The 20,462-nt window shown below is 37.6% G+C and overlaps 1 pseudogene; it reads right to left on the reverse strand.

Moving 5' to 3' along the window:
- Positions 1 to 889: 889 nt before the first annotated feature.
- Positions 890 to 20,462, reverse strand: part of LOC118857728 — a 128,741-nt pseudogene continuing 109,168 nt past the window's right edge.

The raw sequence follows: 20,462 nt of genomic DNA on the forward strand, positions 1-20,462 counted from the left end.
CCTCAACTGTAAAATGAACTGGAGAAGGAAATGGCAAACCACTCTAGTATCTTTGCCAAGAAAACCCTAAATGGGGTCATAGAGAGTCAGACAAGACTGAAACAACTCAACAACAAACTGATGCCACACTAAGGGAGCATTAAAGGTGTAGCAGGGGCTAAAAAGGAAATAAGTGACAGTGTGTGTAGTGGATAGGACATTGGATTTGGAGTCAAGAAGAATGAGACAGAAATCATGCTACGGACACTTACCGGTTGTGTGATCCTGGCAAATCATTTAATTTTTTTCAAATTCATTTTTCTCATCTGTAAAAAGAGAGGTTCAGGCTCAATGGCTTATAAGATCCCTGCCCTTTCCAGCCCTAAATATGTTGTAGTGGAGAAGCATCCGCTCCCCAAATTGGGTCTGGGATCAACAAACCCAGAGGCAGATTGGGAAGGGCATGAAAGGGATATAACTAGAGATGTTACTGGAGAGCTTTAGGAATGACAGTCCATGATGGTTTTATAAGAGGCTGTTCCTAGGACTTAATACATGTTTACATCAAGCTCTTGCTGGGATTTCTGGGTCTTCTTTCATTTCATGCATTAAGACAGCTCAGGTATTTTAAAGGGAGTTTTTTAAAACTAAAAAGATTTATTAGAGGATATTCCAGGTGAAGTTTGAAACACGGCAACTATGGGAGAAGATATGATAATTTTAAATTAATAAGTTCACACAAAACTGATAGTATAACTAACTGCTCATAACTTGGAAGGCAGATATTAAGTCCAGAGGTTTCTCTGCTCCAGAAATATCCATCCTTACATCTTTGCTATTTTAGCGAATCAGGGCACATTATTGGTGTCTTTCCATTTCAACTCAAAGGGGTCAAAATGCCACCATCTTTTTACTTTGTATATTTATCCTGTTGATCAGTTAGGATTTGGGCTGAAGACTTGGCATCATAGAAGAGCTCATTAATTTCTTTCTCATGTTCCTTGCTGATATTGTCTTTCCCACTGATCTTTGCCAGCAGGTTGGCTGGGATCAGGAGCTGCCCTGAGCATCTTAATGTTGTCTTAGCACCAATTTCTCCCACGTGGTTCAACGTTCCCTCACTGATATTATCCCTTCTGTCTGGTCTTTGATTTTTATTATCTGTTTCATTTCTTGTGGGGCATACAACATAGTGTGGGTGATCATTACTCAGTCCAGAAGGTCAAGGGGAATTCCAAGAGGAGAGATCACATCCTCAGTACCCCTGATGACACAGTTGTCCTGGTTGGAAACAAAAAGAGTGATGATGGTGATGGAGGACTCCAAGGTGCAGAGAGGTAAAGCATTTGAGGTCCAACATGTGCACCTTGTTGACAAATAGCACACCAGGCACCAACTCAGCTATGTCTAGGTCAGTGAACTTCTTGACCACCTTGTTAACCTCCCATTGCATTTCGTCTGTGATTTCAGTCTTTGGCTTCATTAAATGGCCCATCATGGAAAAGATGTCCTATCCACCCTGGGGCCTGGCATTGGCAACCATCCAAGTCATGGAGGGTCACAGCCTGAATAATTTCTTTTCCTCCCTCCCTCCCTCCTTCCCTCCCTTCCTTCCTTCCTTCCTCCCTCTCTCTCTCCTCCTCCTCCTCTTACTACTTCTTCTTCTTCTTTCTTCCTTCCTTCCTTCCCTTTTTCTTCTTCTTCTTCTTCTTCTTCTTCTTCCTCTTCTTCTTCTTCTTCTTCTTCTTCTTCTTCTTCTTCTTCTTCTTCTTCTTCTTTCTTTCTTTCTTACTTCCTTTCCATATTGCGCTTTGGCAAAGGAACACATTCTTCTGCTTCAAAGTAGAATTCATTAGCATAGGTATCACACCTGCCTTGCCTCTTCACTGCACCACTGTTGTGGTATGTATATCACTTCTCTGTATGTATATCTATGTATATCACATCTCTGGTCTACACTGGCTCTTTTACAAACTTTCAAAGATGCTAGTGTCCAGTTTCAACTGTTTGATTCTTTTTGCTGCTTTAAGTCCTATAATTACATGGTTGATGGTTTTGCCATTCATAGCATTTTCAGTCTCACATGGAGTTAACTCTGTGACTTCACTTTCATAAACTTCCTTGGTTTCCTTTATCCTCAGAACAATTGCTATTCTGAAGTTTTCTATCAGAACTTCTGTCTTTTTAATTTCTGTAGAGTAGACTTTATTTCCCACCATGGGACAGAAGGGTACCTTAGTACCCACCTCTTGGGCATTAGCCAAGGGTAGGGCTATCTGGTCATTTCCAAGAAGTCCTGCCAACAAAATAGGTGGGTCTGATTGGTTTTCTACTCTGGAGGTTATAGGCAGGGAGGTGCCAGTCAGCTAGGAAGTTGAAAATTTCTAGCTTGGAGGGTCCTAAGCATAGAAAATTTCCTGTTACAGGATGATCTCAAAAGGGGAAAGCTAAGGCAGGAGGGAGCAAGCGGTGGGTACATAAAAAGAGTCGACTAAGGCATAGACAGCTTATTGACAGAAAAATTGTAGACTGGAAAGATCAGAATCTTTTTTTTCAGACTACAAAAAGGTAATTAAACTTTCTAGTTTCTGAATGAAATTGAAAATAATAATAAATTTGAGGAACCAAATGAAGTCCATTCCTAAACAAGCAGATTAAGTCTATTAGATGATTAGGGAGCAATGTACATAAAAGATCTAAATCCAACACTGTTATCATTTTTAAAAAAAATAGACATAGAGTGGTGGTCCATGCCTGTAATCCCTGCTATTGGGGAGACTGAGGTTGTTGGACCACATGAGCTTGGGAGTCCTGAGTTGCAATAATTGGGTGTCCTCACTAAGTTTGGCACCAATACAGTTAGCTCCTGAGAGCTGGGGTTGACCAGGCTGCCTAAGGAAGGGTGAACTGGTCCAGGTCAGAAACAAAATAGGTCAAAGTTTCTATGCAGATCAGCAGTGGGGAAGAGCTCATGAATGGCTGCTGAATTTCTAGCCTGAGTGAGGTAGGGACACCTACTCTAAAACAAACAAACAAATGAATGAATGAATAAATCAATGAATGAATGAATGAAAAGTAATGGGAGCTTCGGCTATCTGAAACCAGCTAATAGGATTTGATATGTGGCAATCTTATTTTACGAGCTGAGAACTGAGAGACCATAATCCAACTTCTATCTTCAACTCTTCTTCACGTGTGGTCCATGGTGATACCATCTAGGCCCCTGTTGGCCACGGGGAGAATGATGGGCAAGGATTAACTCACATTTTTTTGGCTTCTCAATCAGAATGCCCAGCATCATTCACCCTTTCCCCTGATTTAGGGCTAACTGTGTCTTGTACTCTAAAACAGTGTCTGAAATGGCACCCTTGAAACTTTCATCCTGTTGGGACAACAGAACTAGACATAGTCAAGCACTTGCTTCTATAGGAGGGGGTTTTTAACCTGACATTTATAAATTAAAAAATTATAACTATTGTAACATAATTGATTTCCTTCACAACGCTATGTTTTTAATTTTATTCATTTTAAAACATTATTCTGAGAAGGGAATGGGCTGGGCCCTGGGTGAAAAAATGACCTGGTCTACTCAGATGGAATCACACTGTTCTAGGATTACTTCATCAGCAGATAGAGTCACTTAAGTCTCTCTAAACCAACCTGATTATCTAGGAATCATCTAAACAGAAGAATTATGTTGACTGAAGGTAGTTTCAGCCTGTAACATATTTCCTGAATCTGCCATGGATAGATTTGTTCTGCTGATTCAATACCTTGGCTCAGTGCCAAATGCCTGGACTTCTTTCTTCTATTCCCTCTATTTGTACCTCTTCCCCATTCTCCCACTGATCTACTTTATCACTTCCATAATACTAAGAATCAACAATGGAAGAAACAAGTCTTTTCCTTCATTTCTCACTGTTTCTAAGCCCCCATCTATATACAGGATGTATATAAAAAGTGGGTAGCTATGGAGGGACCATAGATGTGGAGAAAGCAAGACCTTTTCAGTAGGCACCTCACACCCTGATGGAGGAAAACAGCCACAGGAGCAAATCAATAGTTTAAAATTTTTTTAAATCAATAGTTTTGCCTAACAAATCAATACCTTGAACAAGATTGTGAGGGTGGAAGAGAATGGGGACTGAGGAAGTGCTGCCTCAGGCTGTGAGAATATCTCATCACCTTCCTCCACTGGATTTCCCCTTTCCAACTGGCCAAGCCCCATTGGCCCTGAGAACATTTTATATATGCTGAAGGGACACAGGCTATTCTTGTGTCTCCACTCAGCAAATGATAGATACAGATTGACACACATAGAGCCTCCTGAGGCAGGATGACAACCAGTAAGTAATCCTATATGGAGGGTAATCAGTTCTGCTGTGAAACTGCTAAAATGTTCTTAACCTTTTTTTGCCATAGTCCCCTTTGGCAGTTTGGTGAAATCTATGGATCTGTTCTCAAAATAGCATTTTAAATACATACAACACATAGCACAACAAAGGAAACAATTATATTGAAATATAATTATCAATATACATGTTTAAAAAAATAAATCCTGGTCCCCAGGTTGAGAATCCCTAAGTTGTCTTCTTACTCTGAACCTATATGAATTAATTCACAGAAGATCATTTAAAATATTTGAGAGGTGATGCAGTACAGTGGAAAAACTATTTTGTTTGGAGTTGGAGTACCAGGATTCAAATCCTGGCTTTTCTACTTATTGCTTGTGTGACCTTGGACAAGTGTCTTAACCTCATTGGTCCTTGGTTTCCTCATCTATGAGACAGAGACAGGGAGAATTGAATAACATGGTTTCTGAGGTCCCTTTGACTGCTAAATGAAGAAATCAATACAACTATGATTCCTAAAACATGTGGCCACTTTTAATGATTGAATCAGTACCACTTGGAAACCAAAACACACCTTTGCATGTAATAAGTATTTAATAAATATTAATTTAATAGCAATATGCCACAACTGCTTTTGTCCTTTTAAATTTAGTTAAAATTGATAATGTATTTTTCTTGATTTTCAAATTGTAGAAGTGAATTTGGATTTAGAGGATCTAAGTTTGGGTTGTGTCTCTGGACCTGAGTGATCTTGGGCAAATCTCTCTGAGATTTAGCACTATCATCTATAAAATGAAATTATTGGACTAGGTTATCTTGGAGTTTTCTTCTAACTCTACATCCATGATCTTGTGTTCCTCTTGAAAAGATTTAATCATAGCCCTACCCTGGGGCAAAATCTGCTGATTAATTTGTCCTAGGGTTGCCATGTTAGAAACCAGAGAGAATTCCTTGTACGATATCATGATTTTAGAGTTGAAAAGGAGCTTAGATATTAATATATAGGAATTTTGGATTTCCTTTTATTATTCATTACTTGGGGCCATTCCTCCTACAAATTTTGGTTAACTAAACATCTGTCTTAATATTAGCCTACACTTGACCAAGATCTATCCCATGAGACATAAAAATGTACTTAGAGCTTTAAACATTCCTCAAATGAGAAACCAGAGAAAGAATCTCAACTTCTCCTAACTTCTTGGCAAAATTTAAATCCCCCTCCTCAATCGCCCTATTTGTGAATCCTCTAAATGCAGTTTAACCTATAACTTGATTTAGTTTACATAGAGTTAGTTTGACAAGGTTTGTTACCTTAGAGGATATATGAAATTATTTGGTTGTTTTAGTTACATCTGACTCTTTGTCACCCCATTTGGGGTTTTCTTGTCAAAGATATTGGAATGGTTTGCCATTTCCTTCTCCAGCTCATTTTACATATGAAGTATTGAGGTAGACAGGGTTAAGTGACTTGCCCAGGGTCACATAGCTAGTATGTGTCTGAGACTGGATTTGAACTCATGAGTATATAACTCCTCCTGATTCCACACCAGTGTTCTATCTACTTTACCTCCTACCTTATGACTCTCTTTGTTCAGCTTTCATGACATTGAAGGAAGGATGGAATTATGGATCTATCTTTTCTTTAACTTTATGTCCCAAGAAGAATATTTGCACAAGATTGCAATATGTAAGAGAATTATTTCCGTATAATTCTGATATAATTTTGCCTATAAGAAGCCTGGTTAGAATCCTAATGATTGTTCAGATTTTCTCTGAGACTTGAACTTACGCTTGAGCATTATCAAAAAGCCTAGACTTTTACCTCTACAATTTTTGCATGGTGATAAATATATATCTGATAGCAGTTACCCACTTTATGAACTCAGAGAGGAGATATTTCTCCCATAGCAATGTCATCTAGGGAGCAGCATTTTACAGGCTAAAAAATAAGACCAGAGAGGGGATATGAGATGTTTTAGGCTGCACAGATAGTAAGTGACAGAGTTAGGATATAAGCCTAGGTAATGTGACCAAAAATTCAGAGTTATTTACCTTAAATCATACTCTGTCTTAGGAAATGGAAAAAAAACAAAAAGAGGTAGAGGTTTGGGGTAGGATATATCAGAATCATGAGTCACTGGTACATTGGAAGCAGCCTTAGAAAACATCTAGTCCATTTCCTTTACTTCACAGACGAGGCTAATGAGGCCTCATTTAGGTTAACTGACTTGTCCAAGGTTACAAGGCTAGGTTTCAGAAAAGATACAGCATAATACTGGTCTATTGCTTCCCAGCCCAGTATTTTCTTTGCTACAACATAAAGCTCTTTTCTTTTGTTTCTAGTTTTTGTATTCATGCTTAATAAAAATCCATTGTATTTTTTCCTTGTGACAGCACTCATATTCATATTGTTTATTTCTCTGTACAGATCAAGATCCTTTAGGAAAGGTAGTGAGAGCAGGGGTCAATGAAGTACAAGCCAGATACAGTTGTTGTGAGAAATCTGTTTCTAGCACGCACTTAGGCTGAAAGCCCTTTTGCTGTCTTGCTTGGTTTATGTCGGAAATATCTGGGCAATTCTACCTTTAAAAAAAATTAAATTACCCCTTTTTCCTTAAAGCCATTTCTGTCTTGTTTTCTTTTCCATTAAAAACAAAATCCAATCCAACTGCCAGTAATAATAATAGGGTTCTTTTTTGTTTCAAATTGTCAAAACTCAATGCTATTTCAGTAATATTATTCTCAGAAAGTTCTCACTACTCCAGATTGACAATTTTATGCTCTCCCCCCCATCCCCCTTCTAAATGGCAAGGACTAAAAATGGATTAAAACCTCATAAATTCAATCTCTACTTATTTGGAATTTGGATAGTGGCCTGGACAAAGTTTACCTTTGAATCACCTAAGAAGAAAAGTTTTCTGAGTAAATTAATGGTTTAAGCTTATGGGGGAGATTGTTTAAATTCTTTAAAAGAACAATTCTAAGCCTATTAAAAGCATCATTTACATACAATTGATATGCTAATTACACAGTCTTATCTATTCATTAAAGCAGTTTCCCCAAGGAAATCTACTAGGCACCATTATTAGCCTACTTTGACTGATAGTATGTACTTGAAAGTAATAAAACTGGACTTCTTTTAAAAAAAATACTCTGATTCAAGATTTCCATTAAATCAGACAGGGTCTCCCTCTGACTTGTCCATACTTGTTCTATGTGGATCTGATAGATAGGAGCTTTTGAAAAAATATTGAAAAAGATGACCCCTCAACAGTGAGGATCAAGTATCATGTCTCAAGTATAAAAAGGGACAAATTAGAAAAGCAAATTGCTTTCTAATGGCTTCTTTCTTATTAGATTCCCTCAATCACACTAGAATCCTATAAGAGATTTCACAGTGACAGAAGGGACTCTAAATCGTGGGATCCAGTTCCCTGTTTCAAAGGAGGTGGTTAACATTTGTGACGTTTAAAAAGTTCAAGAGACATAATTTCTGGTAATTTAATCATTTTATTAATAAAAAGAGGTCAATGGCACTCTTGAATGCCAAAGACCCTGTCATGGTGGTATGCCCACAGTTATATGCTCTTGGAAGAGTGGATGTTCCGAGGGTGGCAATCAACTCTGATTGGTTAACAATTAATGGGAGAATGAATATTACAATGAGAGATGGGCTACATTACAGTGAGGGTCTTGAGGTATATCACTTGGATCACCCAAGTCTGAGTAAAAGAGATCTATCAATTTCTATGTCACATATCTGACAAAAAGGAGAAGCCACATTTTCCCAGACCTGTCTGAGTAAATGCAATGAGCAGGAATCCACAGTCTTTGGCCAAGATTTCCCACACTGGTTGATTTCTGGATGAGGAAGTAGAAAAGGGGAAAATCTTTGGTCCTGATTCAATAATTACATAAGAGAGAAATAATTATTTCTCTCACATTGAAACCAGAGTCAAGATAACGGGAGACACACTGTTTTCCAGAGCTAAGGCCCAGCGAACAAACTGTGCCCTGAACTTGGCATAACAACAGTCCTTTGCACTTACTCTCTGGATGATCTCACTCTGGCAAAATCATATAATTATTGTATTGCTTTGACCTGCACCAGGTGTTCTCTGAGCTTCTCTGACCTGCTAAATCCATGTTCTCATATCAAAACTCTGCTATGAATCAAACTTGTCACTTTGTTGCTGTAATCCCTCATTGTCAGGACTACAGCTCACTGCACAGCCTTTGGTCTAAGTATTGTGATCTCCCCACACTGCCTTGGGTCCCCCCATTAGGGGCATGGCCCTAGCACATGTGTCTAATCTGCTTCCTTTCTTGCAAACCATTTCCCTCACTTTGAAATAAACTTCTGTTTGATTCCTGACTCTCCCGTCTCTAACCTGCTTTGTTTGGCTCTGGCCATCCACAGGTTAGAGGCTGGTTTGGTCCAGTTGACACCAGGCTTCCTAACCTGTTTTGGTGTCTTGTACCCCTTTGACAGTCTGGTGAAGCCTATGGGCCCCTTCTCAGAAGAATATTTTTAACTAATTGCTGGAAATGCTAAATTGCAGTGAAAGGTTAGTGAAAATATTTAATTTTTTTTCTTATTCAAGTTCATAGCCCTTTTTCCACTAAAATCTATCCATGGACCACCACTTGGGAGGACTTGGACCCCAGGTTAAGAACTCCCGAACTTAGACATCCATGATTTATCTTTTCTTTTTTTCAACAATTCCCAAGGAAGAAGGCTCTACAACAGGGGTTCTTAACATTTCTGTATGTGTGTCATGAACTCTTTTGCATAAGATAAGCTCATAGTATAGGGGCAGTGTCTCCTGGTTCATCCTTTCTAAGAGTAGAGTTGAGAATTTGATATAAAGGAACATGTCTTTGTAAAAAGTTATTTAAAAATCATAGCTCCTCAGAGAGAGAGAGCTTAGCAGTCATCTAGTCCAACCCACATATGAACAGGAAATTTTTCTACAATCTCCCTCACAAATGGTCATCTAGACAATGTTCAGCAAATGCTTATTGAGTTCCTGTAAAATGCCCTGTACCGTCTTGGGCACTGTGGGGACGTCATATGATCATAGATTTAGAGCTGGAAGAGAACTAAGATGATCAAGTCTAATTTCTGCATTTTACAGGTAAGGGAATTGAATCTTAGAGAGTTCAGTGGTTTGCTCAAAGTCAAATAGCTAGTGTCTGAGTTAAGATTTGAACTCTGGTCTTCTTGTCTTAAGTCTGGGGCTCCATCTACTGTGCAAAGAAGTATAAGATATGGAGTCTGCCCTCAAATACTGTATGTATGTATGTATGTATGTATGTACATATATGTATACACATATATATGTATATATACACATGTGTGTATGTGTGTGTGTAAGTGTGTATACAGTCACATATTTAGCAGACCCCAGAATCCCAGGGGTGGGGAACCTGCTGCCTCGAGGGCACATGTGGTTCTCAAGGACTCTAGGTCCTCAAGTGTGGCCCTTTGTCTGAATCCAAACTTCATAGAATAAAATTCCCTTAATAAAAGTATTTGTTCTATAAAACTTGAACTCAGTTAAAAGGCTGCACCCAAGGACCTACAAGACCACATGTGGCCTTGAGGCTCCAGGTTCCTTACCCCTGCCCTAGGCCATGTTCCTCATCCCATCTAGTTTTCCACCTTGGCCATCTTCTTGCCCTGTTCTTGAGTTTGTACTATTCCTCAATCTCTAACTGTCATCCCACCCCACCTTCTATCTCTTGCTTGGGGAATTATAATAATGTCAATACAACTATTGCTTTTGGGAAGGACATGCCAATACACTTCCTTAGTGCTCCAAGCAACATCCTTCTTACTTGTTACTTCAGAATACCTTTTCCTAGTCACCATTCCCTTACATGCATTGTATCCTCCTATCAAAACGTAAATTCATTGAGGGCAGGGATTGTACTGATTTTGTATTTGTATTTTCCAAGCTTGGCACATAGACTTAATAAATGCCTGCCTTTCTTCCTTCCTTCCTTTTTTTCTTTCTTTCTTTCTTTCTTTCTTCCTTTCTTTCTCTCTTCCTTTCTTCCTTTCTTCCTTTCTTCCTTCCTTCTTCTCTCTCTCTCTCTCTCTCTCTCTCTCTCTGTCTCTCTTCCTTCCTTCCTTTTCTTCCCTCCTTCCTTCCTTCCTTCCTTCCTTCCTTCCTTCCTTCCTTCCTTCCTTCCTTCCTTCCTTCCTTCCTTCCTTTCTTCCTTTCTTCCTTTCTTCCTTTCTTCCTTTCTTTCTTTCTTTCTTTCTTCCTTTCTTCCTTTCTTCCTTCTCTCTCTCTCTCTCTCTTCCTTCCTTCCTTTTCTTCCCTCCTTCCTTCCTTCCTTCCTTTCTTCCTTTCTTTCTTTCTTTCTTTCTTTCTTTCTTTCTTTCTTTCTTTCTTTCCTTCTTTCTTTCCTTCTTTCTTTCTTTCTTTCTTTCTTTCTTTCTTTCTTTCTTTCTTTCTTTCTTTCTTTCTTTCTTTCTTTCTTTCTTTCTTTCTTTCTTTCTTTCTTCCTTTCTTCCTTTCTTCCTTTCTTCCTTCCTTCTTTTCTCTCTCTCTCTTCCTTCCTTTTCTTCCTTCCTTCCTTCCTTTCTTTCTTTCTTTCTTTCTTTCTTTCTTTCTTTCTTTCTTCCTTCCTTCCTTCCTTCCTTCCTTCCTTCCTTCCTTCCTTCCTTCCTTTCTTTCTTTCTTTCTTTCTTTCTTTCTTTCTTTCTTTCTTTCTTTCTTTCTTTCTTTCTTTCTTCCTTTCTTCCTCTCTTCCTTCCTTTCTTCCTCTCTTCCTTCCTTCTTTTCTCTCTCTCTCTCTCTTTCTCTCTCTCTCTCTCTCTCTCTCTTCCTTCCTTCCCTTTCTTCCTTCCTTCCTTCCTTCCTTCCTTCCTTCCTTCCTTCCTTCCTTCCTTCCTTTCTTTCTTTCTTTCTTTCTTTTTATATTTCTTTCTGTCTTTCTTTCCTTCTTTTCTCCCCTCCTTTTGATCTAATTGAGGAAACAAGAAAGAATGGACAGTCTAGTGATGGTGAATTTACTGTGGGCATTCAGGGAATCATGTAGTGTGGGTTATTACTTAAGCCATGGATGTATTTATGTGCATAAATAAAGGCACAGAAGTAGAAAAGGACAGACCATACTTGGAATGGGGGTAGGGGAAATAATTGTCAAGTTTGGTTGAAGCTAGAGTAAATGAAGGGGAATGACGGATGACAAGTTTGGAAAGATAAGGTACCTCTAGGTTATGGGGGGCCATAAATATCAATTAGAATAATATGAACTTTATTTAGTAGATAGTAGGGAGCTGTTGAGAATTTTCATTGGAAGAGTGATAAATCCACATATATACCCAAAAAATATTATTTTAACAATAGCATAAAGGATATATTGAGGCTTGGGATAGTGCAGGAAAGGAAATGTATTAGTAGGCTATTATTATAGTCCAAGTAAATGGTAATGGGTCATTCTATATCAAAGTGGTTTCAGTGGGAATATCAAGAGGAGGGACAGATGGATAAGATCTTTCAGAAGTACAGCAAGACTTGGTAAATGATCAGATATGTGAGATGAAGGTGATGGAAGAGTCTAAGATAGCAAAAATGTTTTGCACACAGGAGGCAGTGAATGGTGGTACCACAGATTAAAATAGCAAAACCAGAAGGAGGAGCAGGTTTGCTCCTGGTTCTGCCTTCTGGGGCCAAGCTGAACAAGTCTTATCTCTTTTCCACAAGACAGCCTTTCAAATACTTGAAGACTGTTATCATGGCCCTCCTACACCTTCTCTTTTCCAGGCAAAATTTCATCAGCTTCCAATATCACCAACATGGTCACTTTCCAATGGATACACTCCAATTCGTCAGCATCTGTCCAAAAATAGGATACCGCCAAAGTAACTACAGTGATCCAGACAATACCTCAGAAAAGTGGAAGAACCAATATAATAAAACTTTATTGAACATATTATGTGCTGGGCACAAGATATGTACAATATGATGAAGTTTTGGGCATGGTTCCTATTCTCAGAGGATTTCATGGTCTAGTTGAAGAGACAAGAAACAATCTAGGACAGTGCAAAGAATATTGGGTTTGGAGTTAGATGAGTTGGGTTTAAATCCTGGTTTTGTCACTTAAAACCTAGGTGACTTTATGAAAGTCACTAGCCCTCTAAGTTTTCTCATGTGTAAAATGAGTGGTTGACCTCATCTAGCTCTAAATCTATGCCATGCTAGGCTATTCAGTGCTTTGCTGTGTCATATACAGTTACACACATACATAGATATATATACGTGTGTGTGTATGTATAGCATATCATTTGATGGTGCAGCTCTAGCATGGGCTTGGATAGGCTTTTGTGGACTGTGCCTAAACCACACAATCCTATATGATCCTACAAATCAGTGCAATTTAAGAAACTCAGTATTCTGCAGGACGCATGTGTTGCTTTGTGGCAGCAGCATTTAGCAGCTGGTGATAACCAAACCTGGAGTCAGGAAAGTGTGAGTTCAAATCCTATTTCAGACACTTACTCACTATATGACCTTCAATCACTCTTAGATGGTTTCTTCATAGATAAAATGAAGGGGTTGATGACCTCTAAGATTCCTTCCAAACCTACATCTATGATCCTATGAGTTTAAAAAAAAAATATATATATATATATCTGTATATATATGCATATATATATATATACTATTTTCCCTCTGATTACATATTAAAACAATTTTTTAACATTTGTATTTTTAAAGTTCCAAGTTCCAATTTCTATCCCTCCCTTCCTTCCTTCTCCCCTCCCTGAGACAGTAAGCAATCAGATATAGGTTATACATGTGTAATCTTGTAGAATATTTCATATTAGTCATTTTGTACAAGAAGATTTGAATAAGAAAAAGAACGAAAGAAAGAAAAGTGAAAAAGAGGATGCTTCAGTCTGTATTCAAACAATACCAGTTCTTTCTCTGGAGGTGGATACTATGCTTCATCATTAGTCCTTTGGGATTTTCTTGGATCATTGTATTGCTGAGAATAGCTAAGTCATTCATAGTTCTTCATTGAACAATATTGCTGTTACTGTGTACACCATTCTCTTGGTTCTGTTCACTTCACTTTGTATCAGTTCATGTAAATCTTTCTAGGTATTTCTAAAATCATCCTGGTTGTCATTTCTTATAGCACAATAATATTCATATTATTATAATATTCATATTCATATTATCACAATCATATACCACAGTTTGTTTTGCCATTCTGCAATTGATGGTATCCCTTCAATTTCAAATTCTTGGCCACCAGAAAAAGAATTGCTAGAAATATTTTTGAAGAGTTACATCCTTTCCCCTCCCCTATTTTGGGTTTTTTGGGATACAGACTTAGCAGTGGTGTTGCTGGATCAAAGAGTATGCACAGTTTTATAGCCCTTTTGGCATAGTTCCAAATTGTTCTTCAGAATGTTTGGATAAATTCACAACTCCGCCAACAGTGCATTAGTGTACCAGTTTTCTTATATCCCCTCCCAGTTTATCATTTTCCTTTTTTGCCATATTAGCCAGTTTGATAAGTGTGAGGCAATACCTCAGAGTTGTTTAAGTTTGCATTTCTCTCATCAATAGTGGTTTAGAGCATTTTTCATGTGACTATAGATAGTTTTGATTTATTTGTCTGAAAACTGCCTGTTCATATCCATTGACCATTTATCAATTGGAGAATGACTTGTATTTTTATAAATTATACTCAGTTCTCTATATATTTGAGAAACGAAGCTTTTATTGGAGATACTTGGTGCAAAAATTTCCCCCCAGTTTTCTGCTTTCCTTATAACTTTGGTTGCATTGGTTTTGTTTATGGAAAAACTTTTAAATTTTATACAATCAAAATTACTTATTTTACACTTTATAATGCTCTCTATTTCTTGTTTGGTCATAAATTCTTCCCTTATCCATATATATGACAGATAAAGTATTACAAGCTCTCCTGTTTGCTTATGGTATCACCCTTTATGTGTAAATCATGTACCCATTTCTTATCTTGGTATATGGTGTGAGATATTGGTCTGCTGTGCTGTTTTCTAGTTTTCCCAGCAGTTTTTGTGAAATCATGATTTTTTGTTCCAAAAGCTTGGATCTTTGGGTTTACCACATACCAAATTACTATGGTCATTTACTATTTTGTAATTTGTATCTAATCCATTCCACTGATGCACCATTCTATTTCTTAGCTGGTACCAGATTGTTTTGATAATTACCACTTTATAATACAGGTTGAGATCTGCTCCTGTTAGGCCACTTTCCTTCACATTTTTTTTCATTGATTCCTTTGACCTTTTGTTCTTCCAGATAAATTCTGTTATTTATTTTTCTAGCTATACAAAGTATTTTTTTTGATAGTTTGGTATGGATAGATACATAGATTAATTTAGGTAGAATTGTCATTTTTATTTTATTTCCTCAGCCTACCCATGAGCAATTAATATTTTTCCAACTGAGGGGCAGTTAGGTGGCGCAGTGAGTAGAGCACCAGCCCTGGAGTCAGGAGGACCTGAGTTCAAATCTGGCCTCAGACACTTGACACATGTACTAGCTGTGTGACCTTGGGCAAGTCACTTAACTCCAATTGCCCTGCCAAAAAACAAAAGAAAAAATGTTTTTCCAACTGTTTTTATCTGACTTTATTTGTATGGAAAGTGTCTTGTAGTTGTATTCATACAGATACTGGGTTTGTCTTGGCAGGTAGACTCACAAATATTTTATATTGTTTACAGTTATTTTAAATGGAATTTTCCTTTACCTCTTGCTGCTGGGCTTTGTGGGTCATATAAAGAAATGCTGGTGATTTATGTTGGTTTATCTTATATCCTGCAATTTTGCTAAAGTTGTTAATATTTTCAAGCAGTTTTAAGTTGATTCTCTAAGTATAACATCATATCATCTGCAAAGAGTGTTAGTTTTGTTTTTTTGTTGCTTATTCTTTTTCTTCCCTTACTGCTATAGCTAACATTTCTATTACAATGTTTAATAATGGAAGTGATAATGGGCATCCTTGTTTCACCCTGATTGTATTGGGAAGGCTTCTAACTTATCCCCATTACAGATAATACTTGCTGATGGTTTTAGATAAATATTACTGATCATTTTAAGGAAAGCTCCATTTATTCCTATGCTCTCTAGTGTTTTTAATAGGAATGGATATTGTATTTTGTCAAAGGCTTTTTCTGAATTATATGGTTTCTGTTGTTGTTATTATCAATATGGTCAATTATTCTGATAGTTTTCCTGGTATTGAACCAGCCCTGAATTCCTGGTATAAATCTCACCTGGTAGTTGTGTATGATCCTTGTGGTAAATTGTGATGTCTTTGCTAGTATTTTATTTAAAATTTTTGCATCAATATTTATTAAATAAATTGGTCTATAATTTTCTTTCTCCATTTTGGCTCTTCCTGGTTTAGGTATCACTACCATATTTGTGTCATAAAAAGTTTCATATAACTCCTTCTTTACCAATTTTTCCAAATAGTTTATATAGTATTGGGATTAATTATTCCTTAAAGGTTTTGTAGAAATCATTTTGAATCCATCTGGCCCTGGGGATTTTTTTCTTAAGAAGTTCATCAATGGCTTGTTCAATTTCTTTTTTCTGAGATTGGGTTATTTAAATATTTTATTTCTTCTTCTGTTAATCTGGGTAATTTGTATTTTTGCAGATATTCATCCATTTAATTTAGATTGTCAAATTTATTGGCATACAATTGGGCAAAATAGCTCCCAACATTTGTCTTAATTCCTTCTTCATTTGCGGTGAATTCACTTCTTTCATTTTTGATACTAGTAATTCGGTTTTTTTCTTTCCTTTTTAAAATCAAATTAACCCAATGGTTTACTATTTTATTGTTTTCCCCATTAAAACCAGCTCCTAGTTGTATTTATTAGTTCAGTGGTTTTCTTACTTTCAATTTTCTTAATCTTTCCTTTGATTTTCAGGATTTCCAATTTGGTATTTAATTGAGGGGGGGGGTTAATTTGTTCTTTTTCTAGTTCGTTTAGTTGCATGCCCAATTCATTGATCTGCTTTTTCTCTATTTTGTTGATGCAAGCAATTAGAGATATACATTTTCCCTTTAAGTACTGCTTTAGCTGCATCCCATAAATTTTGGTATGTTGTTTCATTGTTGTCATTTCATTAATGAAATTATCTATTGTTTGTATGATTTGGTCTTTGACCCACTTATTTTTTAGGATTAGATTATTTAGTTTCCTATTAATTTTTAGTCTTTCCATTGCCCATTATTGAATGTGATTTTTATTGCTTTATAATCTGAAAAGGATGCATTGACTCTTTCTGCTTTTCTGCATTTGGTTATGAAGTTTTTATGTCCTAATGCATGGTCAATTTTTGTGTAGGAGCCATGCACTGCTGAGAAAAAGGTACATTCCTATCTATTCCCATTCAATTCTCTCCAGAGATCTATCATATGCAACTTTTCCAGCATTTTGTTCACCTCTTTAACTTTTTTCTTGTTTATTTTTTGGTTAGATTTACCTAGTTTCTAAGGCAGAAAGTTGAGGTCCCCCCTAGTATATTTTTATTGTCTATTTCCTCCTGCAACTCATTCAACATTTCCTTCAAAAATTTAGATGCTATAACATTTAATGCATATATGTTTAGGATTGATATTACTTCATTTTCTATGGTATCTTTCAACAAGATATAGTTTTTTTCTTTATCTCTTTTAATTAGATCTATTTTGGCTTTTGCTTCATCTGAGATCATGATTACTACCCCTGATTTCTTTGCTTCAGCTGAAGCATAATAGGTTCTGCTACAGCCCTTTACCTTTACCCTATGTGTATCTCTGTGTTTCAGCTATGTTTCTTGTAAACAACATATAGTCAGATTCTGTTTTTTAAAATTTTATTTTGCTATCCATTTCTGTTTTATGGGTGAGTTTATCCCGTTCATATTTATAGTCATGATAACTGTATTTCCCTCCATGCTTTTTTCCCTTGTTTATCTCTTACTCCCACCCTCTCCCTTCTCACAAGTGTTTGACTTCCGATTGTCATCTCCCCCAATCTGCCTTCCCTTTATCAGTCTCCCCTCCCCCATCTCATTATCCCCATTCTTTTTGCTTCCTTACAGGGTAAGGTAGATTTCTGTATCCAACTCAATGTGTATGTTGCTCCTTTTTTGGGCCAATTCTGATGAGAGTAAGATTTAAGCTTTGCCCTCTCCCCTTATCTTCTCCTCCATTATAATAGTTCTTTCATGCCTCTTTTATATGGGACAATTTACCTTATTCTATCTCCCCCCTCCTTCTTCTTCCACCACAATCTTCTTTCTCATCCCTTTATTTTTCAAGGTATTATCCCATTGAAGTCACCTAATATCCACACTCTCTGTCTATGTATACACTTCTAAATGCCCTTTCAGTAATACTTTTTTTTGAGTTACAAATATTATCTTGCCATATGGAAATAGAAAGTTTAACCTTATTGAATGTCTTATGTTTTCTCTTTCTTGTTTCTTTTTTTACCTTTTATGTTTCCCTTGAGTCTTGTATTTGGAGGTCAATTTTTTAATTCAGTTCTGGTCTCTTAATTAAGAATGCTAGAAAGTCCTCTATTTCATCAAGCATCCTTTCCCCCCCTCCCACAAAAGATTATTTTCAGTTTTGCTGGGTATGTAATTGTTGGTTGTAATCCTAACTCCTTTGCCTTCTGTATATCATATTCCAAATCCTGCTGTTCTTTAATGTGGAAACTGCCATATGCTGTGTAATTCTGATTGTAGCTCCATGATATTTGAATTGTTTCTTTTTGGCTGTGTGCAGTACTTTCTCTTTGATCTTTAAACTCTGGAATTTGGCTATAATGTTCCTGGGAGTTTTCATTTTGGGAGTTCTTCTTTCTTAATTTTTTTACTTTTGTTTTATCACATATTGATATCTCATGGAGTCATTAGCTTACACTTGCTCAATCCTAATTTTTAAGGAATTATTTTCTTTAGTGAGCTTTTATACTTCCTTTTCCATATGCCCAATTCTAATTTTTAAGGAGTTATTTTCTTCAGCGAATTTTTGTATATCTTTTTTCCATGCTGTTGACTCTTTTTTCATGATTCTTTTGCAATGCTCTCATTTCTTTACCAATTTTTCTTCTGCTTCTTTAATTTGCTTTTTAAAATCCTTTTTAAACTCTTCCAAGAGTTCTCTTTGGATCTGACACCAAATTACATTTTTCTTTAAGGCCTCACATGTAGCCATTTTGATACTATTACCCTTCTCTAAGTTGTGCTTTGATTCTCCCTGTCACTATAGTCACTTTCTATAGTCGAGTTCTTTATTTTTCTCATTTTTTTCAGTATATTTAGTTATTTGGTGTTTTTATGTGAGAGTTGGGCTCTGGTCCTGCACTGCACCAAATATTTTGCTGAGGCTCGGGGTCTTGCTTCTGGCTTTCATCGGGATACAGGAACTAGCTTCTTGCTTGTAGTAGAGGGTTCACTTCCCTTCTGACTTATGCTGGGGAGTGGGGCTCCCTGTTGACCTTTCCAGGGTATGTTGTTTCTCTGCTGGCCTGCACCAAGGGCAGGGTCTCCCTGCTGGATTGCTATAGATATAGTCTTTCTGATAGTTGTTCCTGGAGGAGGGATCTTGTTGTTGACCTGCCCCAGTGGTGAAGCCCTGCTGCTGGGTTGTTATTGAAACAGGGTGTCTCTTAGTGAGGGCCTCTCACTGTTGGCTTGACCTGGGGTGGAGCCTCACTACTGGTCAACAAAGGGTTCAAAGCTCTGTTAATGGCTTGTGCTAGGGGTGGGGCTGCTGGGGTGGAGCCTTACTGTGCTGAGAAACTGCTGGCTTGCTTAGGGGGTTGCTGGCTTGCAGGAGGGTGGGGCCACATAGGTGGATTGCCCCAGATTCAGAGCTCTGCTGTAGGTCCCCTGATTTGAGGCTGGCTTCTCCTGTTCTTGGACCTCACTCCCCTTCACCCCAGTGAGACAGACCTCTCCTCCTCTGCTGGTAAGATGCTCCTCTGCTCCTAGAACAGTTCTGAGGTAGTGTTCAAGTTGTTTGGAGGGGAATTTGGGAGAGCTCCAGAGGGTTCCTTCCTCACTCTTCCATCTTGGCACCATAAGCTTGAATGTTTTCACAAACATTCTGGCAAAAGGAGAGAGCAGGAGAAAGCCAGGGAATGATGAATGGAGTAGCATGCAAAGTCCTGATGGGGGTTTAAGAGACTTGGAGATTTCTTTCCCCATCCAGGTGAGGTCAAATGCTAGGCACTAATACAGCCATACTAATGAACTCCTAGGAGGCTTCATGCATACTGGCCATTTCTGGACTGGAGACTTGTTTTGGTCTACACTCTTCCAGATCCTGGGCAGATCTCAACCCCTGCCTCCTTCCACCGTCCTTGATAGGAGCAACATTCCTGTATCTAGTAACAGCAATTACCAGATTTGGAAGATGTAACATTTTTGTGGTGATGAGTAGATTGTCATTCTAGTGTTTCCAGCTTCACTAGCTTGATCTTGGGACCAGGGCTGGCTTGTGGGCCCTCAACCAGGATAGACTTGAAATCTCTCATTCCTAAGGGGTTGAGAGGAGGTGAGGTGATTTGCTTGCAACTATGCTTATAAAGAATGCTTGCTGTCAGTGTGTTTTCTCAACATCTCAATGTTTGCTATTTTATGCAAATTGTTTTTGTTTCACCTTTGTGTAACATCATGTAATTAATGTTAAAACTGCTTGGTCTTTTCAGTAAAGAATTTAGAGTTGAAAGGAGACTTGGAGAATTATTATGAATTCCTTGAACCCAAAGCTGAGTAGATTTTTGGGGTGATGGTTTGGGGGTACTGGCCACATGTAAGGCCAAATAATTAACAAGCATTTACTTTGTGCCAGGCACTGTTTATGACTACTATCTGAGGCAGTTTAGGGTAAGTGACAAGTAACTAACACAAATAATAAGTGCATGAGCAATGAGCTGAATAAATGTGCTAAACAGGTGGTTTTCTATTGACAGTGATCAATTAATCTATCAAAAAACCAACAAGCATTTATTAAACACTATGTGTCAGGCACTGTGCCAGGTACTGGTGATATAAAGAAAGGCCAAAAATAGTTCCTGCCCTCAAGAAGCTTATGTTC

This window comes from Trichosurus vulpecula, chromosome 7, assembly GCF_011100635.1.
Source record: "Trichosurus vulpecula isolate mTriVul1 chromosome 7, mTriVul1.pri, whole genome shotgun sequence".
NCBI lineage: Eukaryota > Metazoa > Chordata > Mammalia > Diprotodontia > Phalangeridae > Trichosurus > Trichosurus vulpecula.